Here is a 21294-nt window from a genome sequence, read left to right on the forward strand (position 1 = left end):
GAGCCTGAGCCCGCCGAGTCCGAAGACGACGACAAGACGGAAGAATCCTCCGACCATTCCGAAGATATCTGAGCTTCCATGAGACGTTGTAGCATCGCTTCTTTTCTCCTTTTTGGTGTTTCAATTCCAAAGGGGGAGACGAAGGTCTATTAGGACTTGCACGGGATTTTCTCGGGTTGAGGCACAAGCACATGCGTTTACCATTCCTTTAAAGCTTGTGTCCTCCTTTTTTCATTTGTGCTTATGTTGAATAATTTATCGTTTGTTTCTTGGTGTGTTTAAAACTCTGTTCTAAGTGTGGTGGGAAGACATATTAGTGTGAGACATATTATTATGGATTTCGGGATTCGATATGGTTCAGGTTGTCATTATGAAATGGTATGATCGGTATATATCTCAACTTGACTATTGATATATTTCAAATTGATGCATGGTATGATCATGAGACTTGGATTCAGAATTACACAGTTGAGTGTATCTTTATGGAAGGGTATGGTCTCTACATCTCAACTTTTATATCTTCCTACCTCCTATCTGCCATATGTGATATGTTAGCATAGTGTTACTTATACCCTGTTGGTTAGAGTTGCTCTGTACCTAATATGTGCATTTGTATTCAAACACAATTTTCCTATATGCACACATTTAGTGGGGGGACTTCTTTCTATCGATACACTATCCTGAAAATGCTCTCTATTTGCTAAATCCCAGTATTGTCATCAAACACCAAAAAGGGGGAGATTGAAAGAACATTTCATGATCTCTAGGGTTTTGCGTGCTTGATAACAACATTGGTGACAATCTAACTATGTGCTAAGTGTGTGACATATAAATAGAAATTATCACGACTGACAATATCGATCCCCTCAAAAAGGAGAAAAGAGTGGGCAGTTTTCTTCATGTGGCCGACACTGCCGGTGGTTGAAGGCTGGCACTGCCAGTGGACGCACCCTGGCACTGCCGGTGGTTGCACCCGGCACTGTCGGCCACCCCTGTCGACCAGCTGTGACCTATTTTCCAGGGCCGGCTGTGGTGACCTGATACGTCTCAAACGTATCTATAATTTCTTATGGTCCATGCTACTTTTATGATGATACTCACATGTTTTATACACATTATATGTCATTATTATGCGTTTTCCGGAACTAACCTATTGACGAGATGCCGAAGGGCCAGTTGCTGTTTTCTGCTATTTTTGGTTTCAGAAATCCTAGTAAGGAAATATTCTCGGAATCGGACGAAATCAATGCCCAGCATCCTATTTTTCCACGAAGCTTCCAGAACACCCGAGAGCCAGCAGAGGAGGGCCACAGGGTCACCAGATGACAGGGTGGCGCGGCCAGGCTAGGGCCCGCGCCCCCTATTGTGTCACCGCCTCGTCAGCCCTCCGACTCCGCCTCTTCGCCTATTTAAGCCTCCTCGACCTAAAACATCGATACGGAAAAGCCACGGTACGAGAAACCTTCCAGAGCCGCCGCCATCGCGAAGCCAAGATCTGGGGGACAGAAGTCTCTGTTCCAGCACGCTGCCGGGACGGGGAAGTGCCCCGGAAGGCTCCTCCATCGACACCACCGCCATCTTCATCAACGCTGCTGTCTCCCATGAGGAGGGAGTAGTTCTCCATCGAGGCTAAGGGCTGTACCGGTAGTTATGTGGTTAATCTCTCTCCTATGTACTTCAATACAATGATCTCATGAGCTGCTTTACATGATTGAGATTTATATGAGTTTTGTATCACTATTAGTCTATGTGGTACTCTTGTGATGTTATTAAAGTAGTCTATTCCTCCTTCACGGTGTAATGGTGACAGTGTGTGCATCGTGTAGTACTTGGCGTAGGCTATGATCATAATCTCTTGTAGGTTATGGAGTTAATTATTACTATGATAGTATTGATGTGATTTATTCCCCCTTCGTAGTGTGATGGTGACAGTGTGCATGCTATGTTAGTACTCGGTTTAAATTGCAAAGATCTATTATGCTCTAAAGGTTACTTAAATATGAATGTCGAATGTTGTGGAGCTTGTTAACTCCGGCATTGAGGTGCTCTTGTAGCCCTACACAACGAATGGTGTTCATTATCAAACAAGAGTATATGTAGCACAAAGGAAGAGAACTTATTTATTTATGTGATCAATGTTGAGAGTGTCCACTAGTGAAAGTATGATCCCTAGGCCTTGTTTCTAAATACTGCAATCATCGCTTGTTTACTGTTTTACTGCATCTTTACTTCCTGCAATATTACTACCATCAACTGCACGCCAGCAAGCACTTTTCTGGCGCCGTTACTACTGCTCATATTCATTCATACCACTTGTATTTCACTATCTCTTCGCCGAACTAGTGCACCTATACATCTGACAAGTGTATTAGGTGTGTTGGGGACACAAGAGACTTCTTGTATCGTGATTGCAGGGTTGCTTGAGAGGAATATCTTTGACCTCTTCCTCCCTGAGTTCGATAAACCTTGGGTGATCCACTTAAGGGAAACTTGCTGCTGTTCTACAAACCTCTGCTCTTGGAGGCCCAACACTGTCTACAAGAATAGAAGCACCCGTAGACATCAAGCACTTTTCTGGCGCCGTTGCCGGGGAGGAAAGGTAAAAGGCACTCATACTCCGGTCCCAGGTAAAGTACTTTTATGTTGCCGTTGTGTGCGTGCTCGAAGCTATTTCCTTTAGATCCTGAATTGCATCTTTTTGTTTCTTGTTTTACACTAGTAAGGCATAATGGAAAACATCTGTGCGCTTTTTGTACTATTTCCTGAGTCAAGACATGAATGGTTTAATGCGAAAATTAAAAAACCTATGGAACCTTATTTGCATGCTAGTAGCAATGATATTAGTATGAACGCTTTGAACACCATTGTTGCTAATGATATGGATAATTCTAAGCTTGGGGAGGTCGGTTTTGATGAAAATGATCTCTTTAGCCCTCCGGGTGTTGAGGAGAAAGTTTATGTTGATTATGATATGCCTCCCATATATGATGATTATAATGATAGTGGTCTTTTGGTGCCGCCTACTATGGAGGATAAAGTTTATTATGATGATACTATACCTCCTATATTTGATAATGAGAATAATAATGCTAGCTACTTTGTTGAATTTGCTCCCACTACAACTAATAAAATTGACTATGCTTATGTTGGGAGTAGTAATTATTTGATGCATGAGACTCATGATAAGAATGCTTTATGTGATAGTTATATTATTGAGTTTGTTCATGATGCTACTGGAAATTATTATGAGAGAGGAAAATATGGTTGTAGAAGTTTTCATGTTACTAAAACACCTCTCTATATGCTGAAATTTTTGAAGTTACACTTGTTTTATCTTTCTATGCTTCTTGCATTATGCTTCATGAATTTGTTTATTTACAAGATTCCTTTCCATAGGAAGTGGGTTAGGCTTAAATTTGTTTTGAATTTTCTTTTTGATGCTCTCTTTTGCTTCAACTCCCATCCTTATGAGTGCATCATTAAAACTGCTGAGCCCATCTTAATGGCTATAAAGAAAGCACTTCTTGGGAGATAACCCATGTCTTTATTTTACTACAGAAATTTTGTTTTATATTTGAGTCTTGGAAGTTGTTACTACTGTAGCAACCTCTCCTTATCTTATTTTATTGCATTGTTGTGCCAAGTAAAGTCTTTGATAGTAATGTTGATACTAGATTTGGATTACTGCGCAGAAACAAATTTCTTGCTGTCACGAATTTCAATATGCCTCTTTGTAGGTAACTCAGAAAAATCTGCCAATTTACGTGCGTGATCCTCAGATATGTACGCAACTTTCATTCAATTTGAGAATTTCCATCTGAGCAAGTCTGGTGCCTCTAAAAAATTCGTCTTTTTACGGACTGTTCTGTTTTGATAGATTCTGCCTTTTATTTCGCATTGCCTGTTTTGCTATGTTTGATGGATTTCTTTGTTCCATTAACTTTCAGTATCTTTGTGCAATGTCCAGAAGTGTTAAGAATGATTGTGTCACCTCTGAATATATGAATTATGCACTAACCCTCTAATGAGTTTGTTTTGAGTTTGGTGTAGAGGAAGTTTTCAAGGGTCAAGAGAGGAGGATGATACAATATGATCAAGAAGAGTGAAAAGTCTAAGCTTGGGGATGCCCCCGTGGTTCATCCCTGCATATTTCAAGAAGACTCAAGCATCTAAGCTTGGGGATGCCCAAGGCATCCCCTTCTTCATCGACAACTTATCAGGTCATTTCTCTTGAAACTATATTTTTATTCAGTCACATCTTATGTACTTTACTTGGAGCGTCTGTGTGATTTTATTTTTGTTTTGTGTTTGAATAAGATCTGATCCATCATGCTTGTGTGGGAGAGAGACACGCTCCGCTGTTGCATATGAACACATGTGTTCTTAGCTTTACTCTTAATGTTCATGGCGGAGTTGAAAACTGCTTCGTTCATTGTTATATGGTTGGAAACGGAAAATGCATCATGTGGTAAATTGGTATAATGTCTTGAATAATGTGATACTTGGCAATTGTTGTGCTCATATAGATCATGTTTAAGCTATTGCATCATGCACCTTGCACCCATTAATGAATAACTACATAGAGCTTGTTAAAATTTGGTTTGCATGATTAGTTTCTCTAAGTCTAGATATTTTCTGGTTAAGGTGTTTGAACAACAAGGAGACAATGTAAAGTCTTATAATACCTACAATATGTTCATATGTGAGCTTTGCTGCACCTTTTATACTTGAGTTTGCTTCAAACAACCTTGCTAGCCTAGCCTTGTATTGAGAGGAATTCTTCTCGTGCATCCAAATCCTTGAGCCAAAAACTATGCCATTTGTGTCCACCATACCTACCTACTACATGGTGTTTCTCTGCCATTCCAAGCAAATACTTCATGTGCTACCTTTAAACAATTCAAAAGCTATTATCTCTTATTTGTGTCAATGTTTTATAGCTCATGAGGAAGTATGTGGTGTTTTATCTTTCGATCTTGTCATTTACTTCTGATAGACTTTCACAATGGACTAGTGGCACATCCGCTTATCCAATAATTTTGCAAAAAGAGCTGGCAATGGGGTTCCCAGCCCCAATTAATTAACTTGCATTAATAATTCTCTTCACGTGTTTTGCCCTGATCTATCAGTAAGCAACTTAATTTTGCAAATAGACACTCCTTCATGGTATGTGAATGTTGGAAGGCACCCGAGGATTCGGTTAGCCATGGCTTGTGAAAGCAAAAGGTTGGGAGGAGTGTCATCCTTAAATAATAAAAACTAAAATACATGTGTAAACAAAAGAGAAGAGGGATGATCTACCTTGCTGGTAGAGATAACGTCCTTCATGGGAGCTGCTCTTGAAAGTCTGGTTGATGAGGTGGTTAGAGTGCCCACTACCATTCGTTGACAACAACAAACACCTCTCAAAACTTTACTTTTATGCTCTCTATATGATTTCAAAACTTAAAAAGCTCAAGCACATGATTTAATCCCTGCTTCCCTCTGCGAAGGGTCATTCTTTTACTTTATGTTGAGTCAGTTTACCTACTTCTTTCTATCTCAGAAGCAAACACTTGTATCAACTGTGTGCATTGATTCTTACATGTTTACCTATTGCACTTGTTATATTACTTTGTGTTGACAATTATCCATGAGATAAATATGTTGAAGTTGAAAGCAACCGTTGAAACTTATATCTTCCTTTGTGTTGCTTCAATGCCTTTACTAAGAATTTATTGCTTTATGAGTAACTCTTATGCAAGTCTTATTGATGCTTGTCTTGAAAGTATTATTCATGAAAAGTCTTTGCTATATGATTCAATTGTTTACTCATTGTCTTTACCATTGCTTTGAATCGCTGCATTCATATCATATGCTTTACAATAGTATTGATCAAGATTATGATAGCATGTGACTTCAGAAATTATCCTTGTTATCGTTTACCTACTCGAGGGCAAGCAGGAACTAAGCTTGGGGATGCTTGATACGTCTCAAACGTATCTATACTTTCTTATGTTCCATGCTACTTTTATGATGATACTCACATGTTTATACACATTATATGTCATTATTATGCGTTTTCCGGAACTAACATATTGACGAGATGCCGAAGGGCCAGTTGCTGTTTTCTGCTGTTTTTGGTTTCAGAAATCCTAGTAAGGAAATATTCTCGGAATCGGACGAAATCAACGCCCAGCATCCTATTTTTCCACGAAGCTTCCAGAACACCCGAGAGCCAGCAGAGGAGGGCCACAGGGTCACCAGATGATAGGGTGGCGCGGCCAGGCTAGGGCCCGCGCCCCCCTATTGTGTCACCGCCTCGTCAGCCCTCCGACTCCGCCTCTTCGCCTATTTAAGCCTCCTCGACCTAAAACATCGATACAGAAAAGCCACGGTACGAGAAACCTTCCAGAGCCGCCGCCATCGCGAAGCCAAGATCTGGGGGACATAAGTCTCTGTTCCGGCACGCTGCCGGGACGGGGAAGTTCCCCAGGAAGACTCCTCCATCGACACCACCGCCATCTTCATCACCGCTGCTGTCTCCCATGAGTAGGGAGTAGTTCTCCATCGAGGTTAAGGGCTATACAGGTAGCTATGTGGTTAATCTCTCTCCTATGTACATCAATACAATGATCTCATGAGCTGCTTTACATGATTGAGATTCATATGAGTTTTGTATCACTATTAGTCTATGTGCTACTCTTGTGATGTTATTAAAGTAGTCTATTCCTCCTTCACGGTGTAATGGTGACAGTGTGTGCATCGTGTAGTACTTGGCGTAGGCTATGATCATAATCTCTTGTAGGTTATGGAGTTAATTATTACTATGATAGTATTGTTATCACCAGAATTTGACCAAGTCAGTGGTGGGCCGCGATCAAGATGGGCTTGAAGATTATATACGGAAGAAATACGTGAATCGGCCTTACATGCAAAGTTTGGGCTAGTTTGCCCGTGTATCTGTACTATAGTAGGATACGTGTCGATTAGAAGATAGAGTTTTACCCGTGCACGGTTTGGTGCACGCCCACATTAGAAAGTCCCCTGGACTATAAATATGTATCTAGGGTTTATGGAATAAAACAACAACCAACGTTCAACACAATCAATCTCGGCGCATCGCCAACTCCTTCGTCTCGAGGGTTTCTCCGGTAAGCACCATGCTGCCTAGATGGCATCTTGCGATCTAGGCAGCATAAGCCTATCTACGTTGTTCATGCGTTTCTCGTGCTGAAGCCTTTTTGATGGCGAGCAACGTAGTTATCTTAGATGCGTTAGGGTTAGCATTGTTCTTAGTATCATATGCCGTCGTAGTGCAACCCTTATGCATCTAGCCGCCCTTACACCTATATTAGGTGTAGGGGCGGCACCCCGCTTGATCATTGTTTAGTAGATCCGATCCGTTACGGTTGCTCCTTGTTCTTCAAGGATTAGTTTAATATCCGCAATAGTTAGGCCTTACAAAGGGTTGGAGGATCCAGCGGCGTGTAGGGTGTAGTTTGCTAGCCCTAGACAGGATGTTCTGGGGATCAACGTCGTGTTGGTTTTTAGGCCCTGTCTAGGATCGGCTTACGATCACCGTACGCGAGCGCGAGGCCCAATCGTGAGTAGGATGATCCGATTATGCGGTGAAAACCCTAAATTTTCGTAGATCTCTTTAACTTTATCTTGATCAAGCAGGACCACCATATATTCGGACACCTTGTACGAATCATGGGTGGATCGGCTCTTTGAGCCGATTCACAGGATAACCTGAGAGCCGATCGAGGCTCGTATTTAACGTTTACGTGTGTGCCCTGCAGGAAACTAAGCGAGGCATCATCCAACACCTTCCTGACCAGGTATAGGTCAGGTGGCACGCCCTTACATAAAGATCGGACGTGTGACCAGAAGGCTTTGCGGGCCGTCGCTCTGAGGGACTAGGGCCAGCCGCAGCCCTGAGTTGTTCCCGGCTCTACGGTGTTGCCAGTCGTTGCTCGACGGTGGGTTTCTGACCGCAACACATTCTGGCACGCCCGGTGGGACGATCTTCGACATCCACCGCATCGCCATCTACATCTGAGATGGAGGAAAGCACTCCGGTCAAGTATGAGGACCTGACTGACGAGCTCAAGAAGAAACATGACGAGATCAAGGCAGTCCTCGAAGCTGACCTCATCGGCTCTTTCCACAGAACCCGCTCCCATGGCATCAGGTGGAAGGGGTTCTCACCTGAAGGCGCGCTCGATGGAGTGGACCTGTCCGCCCCGTTAGAAGAACGCACCAGGTCGCTGCGTCAGGAGATCAACTTCATGGTGGCTCATTCGCTGCACCGCCATTCTGAGAGCCTGGTGAACACTTTGGAGCGTGTCACTCTTCGCGTGATCCAGGAAATCATGAGCCATCGGTACTCTCCGTCAGGACCAGCTCTGGGGACATACCAAGGGGAGATGCCACTCCACTCCCGTCCACCGCTGCCGTTCACGTTGGCAGCGCCAGAAGTGCCGAACTCATCGGCCTACGTCGTCTACAAGATTGGTGGTGACCCAAGTGACTACCAATTCCTACATGAGGCGCCCAAGGAGATCCCGCACGGATACACGTGCGCATACGTGCCAGACTGCAGTAGCTGGGCACTCTCGATCCAGGCTGCAACAGCAGGGGCCTCTGGAATAGCAGGAGGAACGTCGGGAGCGGATCTTGAGAAGCAAACATGGATAGCTAAGTACGCCACTCCGACAAACCTCCAGAGCTCAGCTCCTGCAGTTGGCTTAGAACTGGAAAAGCAAGCATGGCTGGCCAAGTATGCCACCCCGGCGAATCTTCAGGGTCCAACGCCTTCGTCCATCACCGCGGATGAGATTTGTACGATCCTAAAAGACCAGTTCAGCATGATGCCGAAAAGGAGGACAATCGGCTATACCAAGCCGTACCCCAACGAGTACGAATTGATTCCGCTACCTCCCAAATATCGGCTCCCTGACTTTACAAAGTTTAGTGGATCGGATGGTTCCAGCTCCATCGAGCATGTGAGCCGATATTTGGCACAGCTGGGCACTATCTCAGCATCAGACGAGCTGCGTGTGAGGTTCTTCGCACAGTCCCTCACAGGATCGGCTTTCGGGTGGTACACATCGCTGCCACCGAACTCAGTCCGGACTTGGAAGCAGTTGGAAGAGCAGTTCCACCTACAGTATCACTCAGAAGCTTCCGAGGCTGGTATTGCCGATCTTGCACAGGTGCGACAGAAGCGCGGGGAAACAGTGGCAGAATACATCCAGCGCTTCAGGACCATTAGGAACCGATGCTATTCGGTTCACGTGAGTGAAAAGGAAGCAGTCGAGTTGGCGGTGGTGGGTCTCTCATCATCTATCAAGGACGTGGCCTCCCAAGCAGACTACCCTTCGTTGGCGCACATGGTGCAGAAACTATCAGCATATGAACAGCGCCACCCAGATGTTTACCAGGACAAATTCAAGCGTGCGGTGGTCCTGGTTGAGGCAGACGAGGATGAAGGTGCTATGGGAGATCAGGAGGTAGCAGTGGCTGAATGGACTCGGACGGCAAGCCCCGTGTCCTGTAAGTGGGTTAAGCCACAAGGTCCTCCAAAAGGGTTCGACTTCGACGTGACCAAAGCTGAGAAGATTTTCGACCTCTTACTCACGGAGAAGCAGCTGAAGGTACCCGAAGGCCACAAGATCCCCACGGTGCAGGAGCTGAACGGAAAGCCATACTGCAAATGGCATAACACGTTCTCCCACACCACCAACGACTGCAGGGTGTGGCGTCAGCAGATCCAAATGGCGATAGAAAAAGGACGGCTAATTTTTAACCAGTACACCATGAAGGTCGACACACACCCCTTCCCTGCCGTTAACATGGTGGAGTATGCTTACCATGGAGGATGCCAGCCAGATTTCTCGTGCAATATCAACATGGTGGGACCTGGGCACCACTCTGGTAAGGACGGAGATGAGGGCAGCTGCTCTCATAGCAAAGACACAGAGGAAGCCGCTCCACGCGATCGGCTCCGCCACGACGGCAAGCGCTACGTCACAGAGGGAGAAGTGAAGAACATAAGATATCAGCGACCTCTCTCTGATCACCTCCTCAACAAGTATGTGAGTCAGTATGACCAACGCCGACGATCCAGCGATGATGATGACAAAGATCGGCTGGCTAGGGACGACAGGAGACGTTGTCGGCATGATCACGACGAGGAGCGATATGAGCGCCACGCCAAGGAGAAGCCGAGGGAGCAAGACGACGTGGACAGGCACTGGGACTGCCCCTTCTTCAGACACTGCTGGGATTCAGGAATGAGCCGATTGCCTACAATCGGCAATTGCCCAGAATGCAAACAAAGGAAGAGGGATACAACTAACGTGTCCGTGTTCAAACGTCTAGGGCCTCTCCCGCCTCGGAACAAACAGGTTGAGCCTGCTCGGGTGGAAGATCTCGAGGAACTAGAGGACGATGATGAAGAAGACAGGTATCATCGGCCAAGGTGGTGCCCTGATGGGCTCAGCCGTTCCCAAAAGCGAAGGGTTCAGCGACTACGTGGATTGGAGGAAGCTGAAAGGTTATACCTACACACGTTGAGGAAGGCGCGGCCTGATCTGGCCGCTAAAATTCAGCGAACCCTGGACGAAGAAGGTCGGCCACAAAGAAAAGAGTGGCGCCCCAAGCAAAGGAAAGCCGATGACGAGACATCGGCTGGCACAAACATGGTGCTCGTCCTTCCAACGGAGTTTGGTGCTCCGGGATTACACGAGGCACCCAGTTTCAACGACTGCGAGCGCATCAACGTGACACAGGATGGGACCAGGTTGGTTTCACCCACGGACCCGACTGTGTAGCGAAACGCAGCGTCTATGGACAAACGTGGCGATGCCGATCCAGGAGATCGGTCCCAAAGATTTCTGAAGGAAGCAAAAACCTTCATCGAGCAAGCAACGTGGAGGCCGATTCCAGCAATCGGCCAAAATTATCCTCACCATCCATTCTGCCTGAATTCAGCATCGATCTAATGGGCGATGGGTTTACGTCGGCTGATGAGTTGGAGGAAGTCCACACTGGTCCTAGCAGAGCCGACGTTCACATAGAGTGCCTTGGCTAATCATAGAGCCGATTTCAGAAGTTACCTGGCAGAATCGGCTCGGGGGGCACCTAGGTGGATGAAACACGAGGATATGAAGGGAAAGTGTCTTCCTAATGCCCAGCGGCTCAAGATAATCTTTGATGATGGGTATTGAAGCATGGGGGCCGATACATAAATCGGCCGTAAAAAATTCAAAATTTTTTAAGCACAGCCGATGCGCAGACATCGACTTAAGGATAGAAAGCCGATGCATGGACATCGACTCAAGAGGTATAATTGTTGCAAGCAGAGGGTCAATGGAATGCCTTCTTGCAAGTACTCGAGTCTGCAATATCAGCTAGGGTAAGTTTGAGGGATTACGACCCTGACCAATGCCAAGAGCAGCTTGGACGTGCAGATCAGGTTAAGGGTGGGTTACATCAAATCCGCCGAAGGAAAGAAGCCGATCTGACCAGCAAGGCGCAAGAAGCGGACTGAAGAAGCTCGGGGGGCAGTTCACCCTGAAGGTTCTCTGCTCTAGGGAGCCGATTTCGTTGAAATCGGCTGGCTCTGCATCACGACTTGGAAACCGATGGTGACATGTTTCGGTGGCTCACTGCTATTCTCGCCTTGGCTGAGACTCGGGGGGCAGCAGGCCTGGTAGATGCTCTATTGAGGAGCCGATTAGGGTACCATCGGCTGATCCTTCGTTGCAACCTTCTTCACAAAATGATGAGTGCTCACAGAAGAGGATCGCGGAAACTGGTGGGAGAAATTTAAGGGCTCTCTTGAGGACTTCACATTGTCCACCAGATCTCGAAATCATCGGTGGAGGAATTGAAGGGTGGATTTGAAAGGGCCGATGCGTTGCTATCGGCTCATTACGCATTGGCTAAAGGGACAAATCGGCAAAATCGAATTGGAGAAACTTCTTCATTAAACAGGATTTCTTACAAAGAAAAAGCCGATTGCTCAAAGAAGGAAGAACAAAAGAAGGGTCTATTGACCGATCTACTACTGCTAGGCCTACACTAGTAGATCCTAAGCTACGGGCCATCGCTGCCCTCGTCATCATCCTCGGAGCTCTCATCGGCAGGCATTACTGCCGATGGGCTCCTCGTCGCTGCTCCCGTAGCCCTCTACGGGAGCTTCATCCTCCTCTTCATCGTCGCTGCTGTCGTCGTCCCACCACATGCGGAGGCGTTTCGCCGGCGGGTAGCCCTCGAGGGAGTCGTCGTCGTCATTTTCCTCTTCCTTTTCTTCAGAGGAGGGACAGCCGTCCCAGGGGAATTGGTCATCCTCGCTTTCCGATTCCAGTTCCCCGTCGGCGAGGAACTGGAGATCTTCATCCCCACTGGTCACGGACTGGTCGTCCTCGGACCAGATGGAGGAGGCGTGGTCTTCCTGGTCCCATTCTTCTGGTGCGCGGATGTTCTCCGGCGTCTCGCGGGAGGAGGAAGACCCATAGGAGAGGCTGGAGGAGGAAGAGGAGGCAGAAGACATGGTGGCGTAGGAGGGTTTTTTGGGTGCTAATGCGAAGGGGATGAAGAAACGAACTGTTTAGAACGGTTAAATAAAAGGGGATATGAGAGAGATTCAATGCCACAGCAGTTCCCGAGGAAGTGGTGCCCAAACGGAAAAATTTCGCAGAAGTGGAAAGGGCAAGGCATCATGATGAGGGATTCTGCGGCGGTTTCTGCTCTGCCACGACATGACCCGACGATAGAAAGCGTGATGATTTTGGAAATGTCATTTCCAAAACCAGGGGGGCATGTGTTATCACCAGAATTTGACCAAGTCAGAGGTGGGCCGCGATCAAGATGGGCTTGAAGATTATATACGGAAGAAATACGTGAATCGGCCTTACATGCAAAGTTTGGGCTAGTTTGCCCGTGTATCTGTACTATAGTAGGATACGTGTCGATTAGAAGATAGAGTTTTACCCGTGCACGGTTTGGTGCACGCCCACATTAGAAAGTCCCCTGGACTATAAATATGTATCTAGGGTTTATGGAATAAAACAACAACCAACGTTCAACACAATCAATCTCGGCGCATCGCCAACTCCTTCGTCTCGAGGGTTTCTCCGGTAAGCACCATGCTGCCTAGATGGCATCTTGCGATCTAGGCAGCATAAGCCTATCTACGTTGTTCATGCGTTGCTCGTGCTGAAGCCTTTTTGATGGCGAGCAACGTAGTTATCTTAGATGCGTTAGGATTAGCATTGTTCTTAGTATCATATGCTGTCGTAGTGCAACCCTTATGCATCTAGCCGCCCTTACACCTATATTAGGTGTAGGGGCGGCACCCCGCTTGATCATTGTTTAGTAGATCCGATCCGTTACGGTTGCTCCTTGTTCTTCAAGGATTAGTTTAATATCCGCAATAGTTAGGCCTTACAAAGGGTTGGAGGATCCAGCGGCGTGTAGGGTGTAGTTTGCTAGCCCTAGACAGGATGTTCCGGGGATCAACCTCGTGTTGGTTTTTAGGCCCTGTCTAGGATCGGCTTACGATCACCGTACGCGAGCGCGAGGCCCAATCGTGAGTAGGATGATCCGATTATGCGGTGAAAACCCTAAATCGTCGTAGATCGCTTTAACTTTATCTTGATCAAGCAGGACCACCATATATTCGGACACCTTGTACGAATCATGGGTGGATCGGCTCTTTGAGCCGATTCACAGGATAACCTGAGAGCCGATCGAGGCTCGTATTTAACGTTTACGTGTGTGCCCTGCAGGAAACTAAGCGAGGCATCATCCAACACTTTCCTGACCAGGTATAGGTCAGGTGGCACACCCTTGCGACAGCATCGGACGTGTGACCAGAAGGCTTTGCGGGCCGTCGCTCTGAGGGACTAGGGCCAGCCGCAGCCCTGAGTTGTTCCCGGCTCTACGGTGTTGCCAGTCGTTGCTCGACGGTGGGTTTCTGACCGCAACAAGTATTGATGTGATTTATTCCCCCTTCGTAGTGTGATGGTGACAGTGTGCATGCTATGTTAGTACTCGGTTTAAATTGCAAAGATCTATTATGCTCTAAAGGTTACTTAAATATGAATGTCGAATGTTGTGGAGCTTGTTAACTCCGGCATTGAGGTGCTCTTGTGGCCCTACACAACGAATGGTGTTCATTATCAAACAAGAGTATATGTAGCACAAAGGAAAAGAACTTATTTATTTATGTGATCAATGTTGAGAGTGTCCACTAGTGAAAGTATGATCCCTAGGCCTTGTTTCTAAATACTGCAATCATCGCTTGTTTACTGTTTTACTGCATCTTTACTTCCTGCAATATTACTACCATCAACTGCACGCCAGCAAGCACTTTTCTGGCGCCGTTACTACTGCTCATATTCATTCATACCACTTGTATTTCACTATCTCTTCGCCGAACTAGTGCACCTATACATCTGACAAGTGTATTAGGTGTGTTGGGGACACAGGAGACTTCTTGTATCGTGATTGCAGGGTTGCTTGAGAGGAATATCTTTGACCTCTTCCTCCCTGAGTTCGATAAACCTTGGGTGATCCACTTAAGGGAAATTTGTTGCTGTTCTACAAACCTCTGCTCTTGGAGGCCCAACACTGTCTACAAGAATAGAAGCACCCGTAGACATCATGACCCAGCATACCACTGCATGGTGTAGTATGCAAGTCTGACATAACACCAATGAAACATCGTTCCACTAGTATTACATCACTCAGAGTGGTAAAACAGAAATATATGCGGGTCCAAGGCATGTCTATAGAATTACAATACAGACTCTTTACATAATATCAGCATAGCCTCCTACTTTACAATGAGGTAAGACTGCAAATAAACTCCAGAAGAACGACTCGTAGTCTAATCATATCACGAACTCTATTTATAGAGGATTTGATTAGCTACAGAGGCTATGACTAGATTCTAGCTAAATAGGAGCTAGGTTTAGGGAGCTAGATCCCTTCTAATGCTAATCTAGGTTTTCTCCTGGTTGGATGTGGTATTTGACTCTCTTCTGACAAGTTCCTATCCCTTGAAGAAGTTGTGGACTCCTTGGTCTTCGGGTTGCACTGTAGATCCTCCTTCGATGTCTCCATATCTAAGCAGGGGATTTAAGGGTGGGATGAGTACGAGCGTACTCAACAAGTTCATTATAGAAAGAGATGTTTAATGCACTAGCTACGACATTAGACCAGAAAGTCTAATACCAATGCAGGTTTTTATAATTATTTCTTCAAAAGGTTGCTTTTATTCAGAAGAACTATGTCCGTCAGCCTTCATCGGTTTACTAGAACTTCATGGAGTTCCTTTCCAGCAGCGTTCGCAGCTCCATAACCCGGAACAGGGAGTGACAGGTCACGACTTCTTACACTCTGCAGAGGTGTGTTGCTTTACCCATAAGATATCTTAACCTTGGTGCCAACCGGGCGCACAACCCGTCCACACTTCCGTGGTGTGAGACCCGGTATAAGGTCCTAGCCAAATTATACTCCTTCGCGACCTTGCACACCCACCCTTTGTTGCAATTCTGACCTTGGGTCCTCGCCGGTCAGCGTACCCCTATGGATACCCTCCGACCTCGACAACAACCAGGTTCTCGACCTGATTCCTTCGCCGGTCGTTGCAACCCCTCATAGACCGCATTACCATGGGGAATTAGAATGGGATCCCCACCCTCACGTTGCTCTCGCAAGATACAACTGCTACGGTAAGCGCATCCGTTGATGCACGAGAGGAAGAAGTACAATTGACTACTCCGTCCCACTCCAGATCTTATGGTTAACACGAGTCTTACGGCACAAGAATCACTGGACGACATTTGTTGTTTAATCCTAGATGGATACAAACCCTTGCAATGGAACCTCCACCATACTCATACCGTGGTTCCATTGCCCACCACATAGTCATATTCATAGTTATGAAATTAGCATTTTTGCTTTTCATGCAAGAGTGACTGCAAGAAAATGCAGACAAGGTCTTCGATACGCAATAACTCCAAATTCTGAAATAGCATCATCATTCGATAAGGACGATCTTTAAAAGATTGGCAAGGATGCAATAATGCATAAGTATGAGATGCAATCGCTCTAAGCGTGACCTAACCCCGATGATTTAGGATTAATGAGTTGGTATGATTGGTTTAGGGTGTGTTGCACTTTTAGAGTGATTCGACAAACAAGGTTCTTATTAAGGTTGATTTCTTGGTATCATAAACAAGTGGTATAATGCATAGTAACAAGAATACACACCAAAGGATAGTAGTTGTATAATAAGTAAAGAGCAGTTGTCAATTTTAAGTTCTATAGTGCATGGTTGATGATTACTTGTTATATACTTCAAAAGAATAACTTTTGAAGAACATGTTCTTTAATGAAGAACAAGTATGACAATTATAGTTACGGGGTTCTATAGTTTACCATGATTCCAAGTAGTTTCTTGAGTAAGTATTAAATGGATCCCAACAATGCTGGATTCATCAATAGCTAGAACTTGTAGGGTTGAGTTAAGCCTAAGCATCTTAAGCAATTAATTACTCATGGTTGCTATTAAGGTTGGTATACCTTATTGGTGATAGCTGGCTAGGGTTTATAGATCCTATTAAGCTGGTTTGATGGCTACTACTTATTTACTTCAAAAGAATAACTTTTGAAGAACATACTTCTTAAGTAATAAGAAGTATTTCAATTAAGGTTGAGGTGGTCTAGGTTTTGCTATTGTATCATTAAGTAATGAATAATTGGCTCCTAGATATGATGGTTCATAAGTATTTAACACTGGTAGGGTTTAGTGGAGTATGGTATGTAAGTACAAACATCAATCAGGGTTACTATTAGGGTTGATCAAATTGGTTTGATACTAAAGGTGGTCAATTAAGGATAATGACCTAGGGAACAGGAACTAGGGTTTAGATTTGCTTGATCCTATTTGATCATCTAGGTTTGAAGGGTATGTATACATGGATTACTAAATTATTAGTGATAGAGTTTCTACATTTCATGTGGACATGAACTTGTATTTAATTGTTCATTATGGATCTATGAATGAAGAAGTAAGTATCATGATTACATGTTATAACCTAGGGTTTAGGTTTATAATCAATCTAGGGTTTATATGAATTAATGGAGCTAGGGTTCTTAATGGCATTAGGGTTTTAGGATTCCACATAAAATTATGAGGATATCACTTTATTCATAATAGAGCTAGGGTTTCATATTTTTGATACAACTCTTAAAGTAAGAAGTTGATTATGGAGTTGAAGTTATTAATACTTTGGATTAAGAATAATATTGGATTTGATATTTTACTATTTTTAAATAGTTAATAATTAAGATAATTATTAATCAGGGTTTTAAATTCCAATAATAGGGATTTAATAAGTTAGAAAATAAAGAAAAATAGTTTTAATGTTTTCATTATTTACTTACTGGTTTTTATTTATTTTGGAAAATTTTCTTTATTTCTGAATTTTAATTGCATTTAGAATTAAAAGAAAAGACTTAATTTAAATAGGGTTAAATAATTAAATTTTATTTTAAAAAATTTATTTTATATTTTTATTGGATAGAATTTACTTCTATAAGAATTTTGATATCATATTTTTATTTTTCTAAATTAAGATGAATTTTCTAAATTCATGTAACGTTTCAGGTATTTATGATATTTGAAATAAAATCAACATCTACTGAACCTACCCGGACTAGTGCTACTCACAGAGGCTGACTGGTGGGGCTATGTCCACGTTGGATGCCACGTGGTGCCGATGTGGCAACCATGTGCCTCACCGGTGGCCAGTTGTGAATGGCGCCGGTGTTGGAGGGCTCCCGCGAGGTTGTGCGCATGCTCAATCGAAAGAGGACGGCGAGGTGAATCTAGTGGTGGTCGCGCCGCTCTTTATGGGTTACCGTAGCATGCTCGCCGGCGAGGTACTGTGGCGGCGGAAACATTTCAATGGCGCGGCGACACTACGATCACGACGTGCATGTTAGGGAACTCAGAAGCTCACCAGGATCACGACGTGCGTGACGGCGAGGCTTGCGGTGGTCAGGTTCGCCGGATTTCATGGCGCTGGTCGTCGGGAAGCTGAGGTTGCTGACGGCGCTAGGAGACACTCGGGGTCGATTCCTCCCGCACGGAGAGCATGTCGATCATGGAGGTGCTGTTGGTGGTCACGACAAGGTCTGGGGATGCCTCAATCGACGGCGATGGTCGACGTCTAAGCGGCTAGGGTTTCGGGGATTTGGGAGAAATTGAGCAGAGGGGGGAAGAAGTCGGGCCAGTGATCGTCTCGGAGCTTTTATAGGGCGCAGGAGTCCTCGTCATGACGTCGATCAAGGAGAGGTCGCCAGTGAGAGGGGAAGATGGCCACGGCGTCGTGCTGGCCGGCATGCGTGCTGGAGAGGATGAGGACGACCCCCTCTCCTCTATTTTTAGATGAAGGGGTGAGTTGGGTTGTTGGGCTGGCTCGTGGGCTGCGGTTTGGGCTGTGCTGGTGGGCTGCCGCAACCAGGTGAGGTCCAGGTGAGTTTTTTCTCCATTTTTTTATTTTTCTTTTCCTTTTTCTGTTTTCTATTTTATTAATTTCAGTTCACAATTGAATTTTGTTCTTTTAATTGCAGGGTTTTGATAATTTGAATTTCCTTTGGACTAAATAAAGTATCGTTGTATTTCTGAATTATTCTTGAGTACACATTTAATATATGTGAGCTTTATTGCCAATTTTCATTAAGCATGATTTGATGCACTCATTTTAATTTTCTTTTTCTTGTGGAATCAAATCTGTTTTGAATTATTAGAGTTGAGAATTTCTACTCTAAGTGTTTTATAAGTTATCATTAGGGCTTGATCTCTTAATTGAGAATTTAATCCCTTGCATATGATTTTATGTGAACACTTATTTATTAAGATCTTTTAGGTTTGATTATAGCTCTATTTCAAGGTTAGTACTATTGTATTTTAATAACACCTTGAAATACCTAGAGTAGATATTACTTCCTCATGATTGGCCTTGGTTATAAAGATAAGTGGTTGATCACCACACATATGGTTTTAATTATAAGATGTAGCACAAGGTTTTTCTTATGTTCAATAATTGAAGCATAAGATTTAATTAATGTGCAATTCTAGGGTTCTAATGCTATTTACCTAATGACACATGGGTTGGAACTTAATTGTGACTTGGTTTTAGTTGTGATCACCCTAGTGATGCACAAACTAGGGTTGAGATATAATTCTAGGTTATAGAGATGAGATGACACCATATTGCATTGGTTAGGGTTTAATCTCCCTATCCATGATAAGGTGGTTACTTGCTTAATAGTTGATGTTCCCCTTTAGTTACTAAGGACTTGAGAATTGGTTTTATCTTATACCAATTGACTTCTATTATCATCCTTAATCTATCATTAAAGTAACTAAAGTGGCTATGGTTCTTTTTATAGTTAACTTTTGTTATAATGATGAATGGTTTCTCACCATAACAAGTATAAAGTTTGACTGTAGGGTTTTCTTATGTTCTTTAATTGAGGAATAAGTGGAATGTAGATGTGGTAAGATTTTACTTATGATTACCAAATGATTCACAAGTTAGGATTGAGATATAAGCATAGGGTTGCTTACTAGTGATCTCCCTATAATTTCATGTGGTGAATGATATCTACTTATCATATAGGGTTTAACTTATGGCTTATTCTTCTATTTCTCAGAACCATGATCATGGCATTATCATGAGCAACTTATTCTCAATGGATTCTACTCCCAATTCTTAGAGTATATGATCATTACCCAATTTGTAATCATCAAAGTTTTGGCTTCTTAAAGGTATCTCTCATGAACTAAGTTTTCTCATTTCCAAGATCAAGTATTGTCTTGATCAACTAGGGTATAGAACTTCTTTTATAGTTTCTTGAATGGACATGGTTATGGTTGCCTCAATAGTTTATATCCCAGGAGAATGCCTGAGATAATTACTTAGAGTTCTTTCCAAGGTATGATGATATAATTATCTTGGGATATGGATAGTTCTCTCTCAAAAGCAAATGTTGGCTCAACTAACTTGAGTGTAGCATCATAGCTTGAGCTTTCATATATAGGAATGGATTGTTCTAGGGTTTATGGTATACTCCTAATTACTTCCTTAGGTATCTAGGCTAAGACTTCACTTGTCTAGTTTAGTTGGATTGGTCTCTTTCTTTCTTCATCAACTCATGGATATTGTCTTATTCCATTTTATACTAGATCATCTCACCACTCTAAGATTAAATGGTTTTATCTCCTAATACTTTAGTTTAAAGGTTGTCCTGAATTCTTAAATAGGTAAAGCTAGGACTTGTGTGAATGGTCTCTCATTTGGGAAGGACTTTAGTACTAATCTAATAGTCATAGATCTCTCTCTTCTCAAGATTTTTATATATCTTAATTTAGATTCAGAAGAATAGAATAAGGAAAACTAGAGAACAATTCTATAGTTGATCCCCTTGTCATGAATTCCAATATTGAAGTGGGATGAATACCATGGAGTTCATGGTAGGAACATGGATTGGTTTAAGACATGGAAAAGATAAGCCAAGAATAGTTTCTCCATTTATTGTTACTTGATTTCAAATTAAATAGATGTTCATATGTTATGGCAAGGAATACCATGTTATGATCTTTAATAAAATCAAGTAGTTGATCCTTGATTAATATGTTATTGTGTTGGTTTTAGTTCCATTTGATCTAATCCCTTAGATCAAATCATCTCTACCCAAAACAAAGTTTTAGCAAAAGGTCACATTGAGGTTTATAGCACTTGGCTTGATGATCTACTTCAATTCCATCAAGGTCAAGTGAAACTTCAGTTACTGTGACTGTTTTACTTTAAAGCGCGAAAATTCCCTGGATTTTCTATGCATGAATGCAATGCACACATCTGTTTTCTCTATTTTTGTAACCCCAAATACTGGGATATTACACCGGCACTGCCCCTATTTCAGGGTCGGCACTGCCGCTAAAGACATCCCAACGGGCAGATTTGGTGGAGGGGTATATAAGGAACCCTTCTCCTACCTCAGAAAGCTGCTCAAACCCTCAAGAGTGGTTCCACCATTGCTGAGCCACCAAGAATACCAAAATCATCAGATATCCTCCCCCAACCACCCAAATATCTTGAGCTTTGGAGAATCGAAGGAGAAGACCTCGATCTACATCTTCACCAAAGCGATTTGCATTCCCCCCTCATTTTGTTGAGGGCCCCCTTGCTAGTGTTGCTCTTTTGAAAACCCTAGTTGTTTGTG

This window comes from Lolium perenne, chromosome 4 (assembly GCF_019359855.2).
Source record: "Lolium perenne isolate Kyuss_39 chromosome 4, Kyuss_2.0, whole genome shotgun sequence".
NCBI lineage: Eukaryota > Viridiplantae > Streptophyta > Magnoliopsida > Poales > Poaceae > Lolium > Lolium perenne.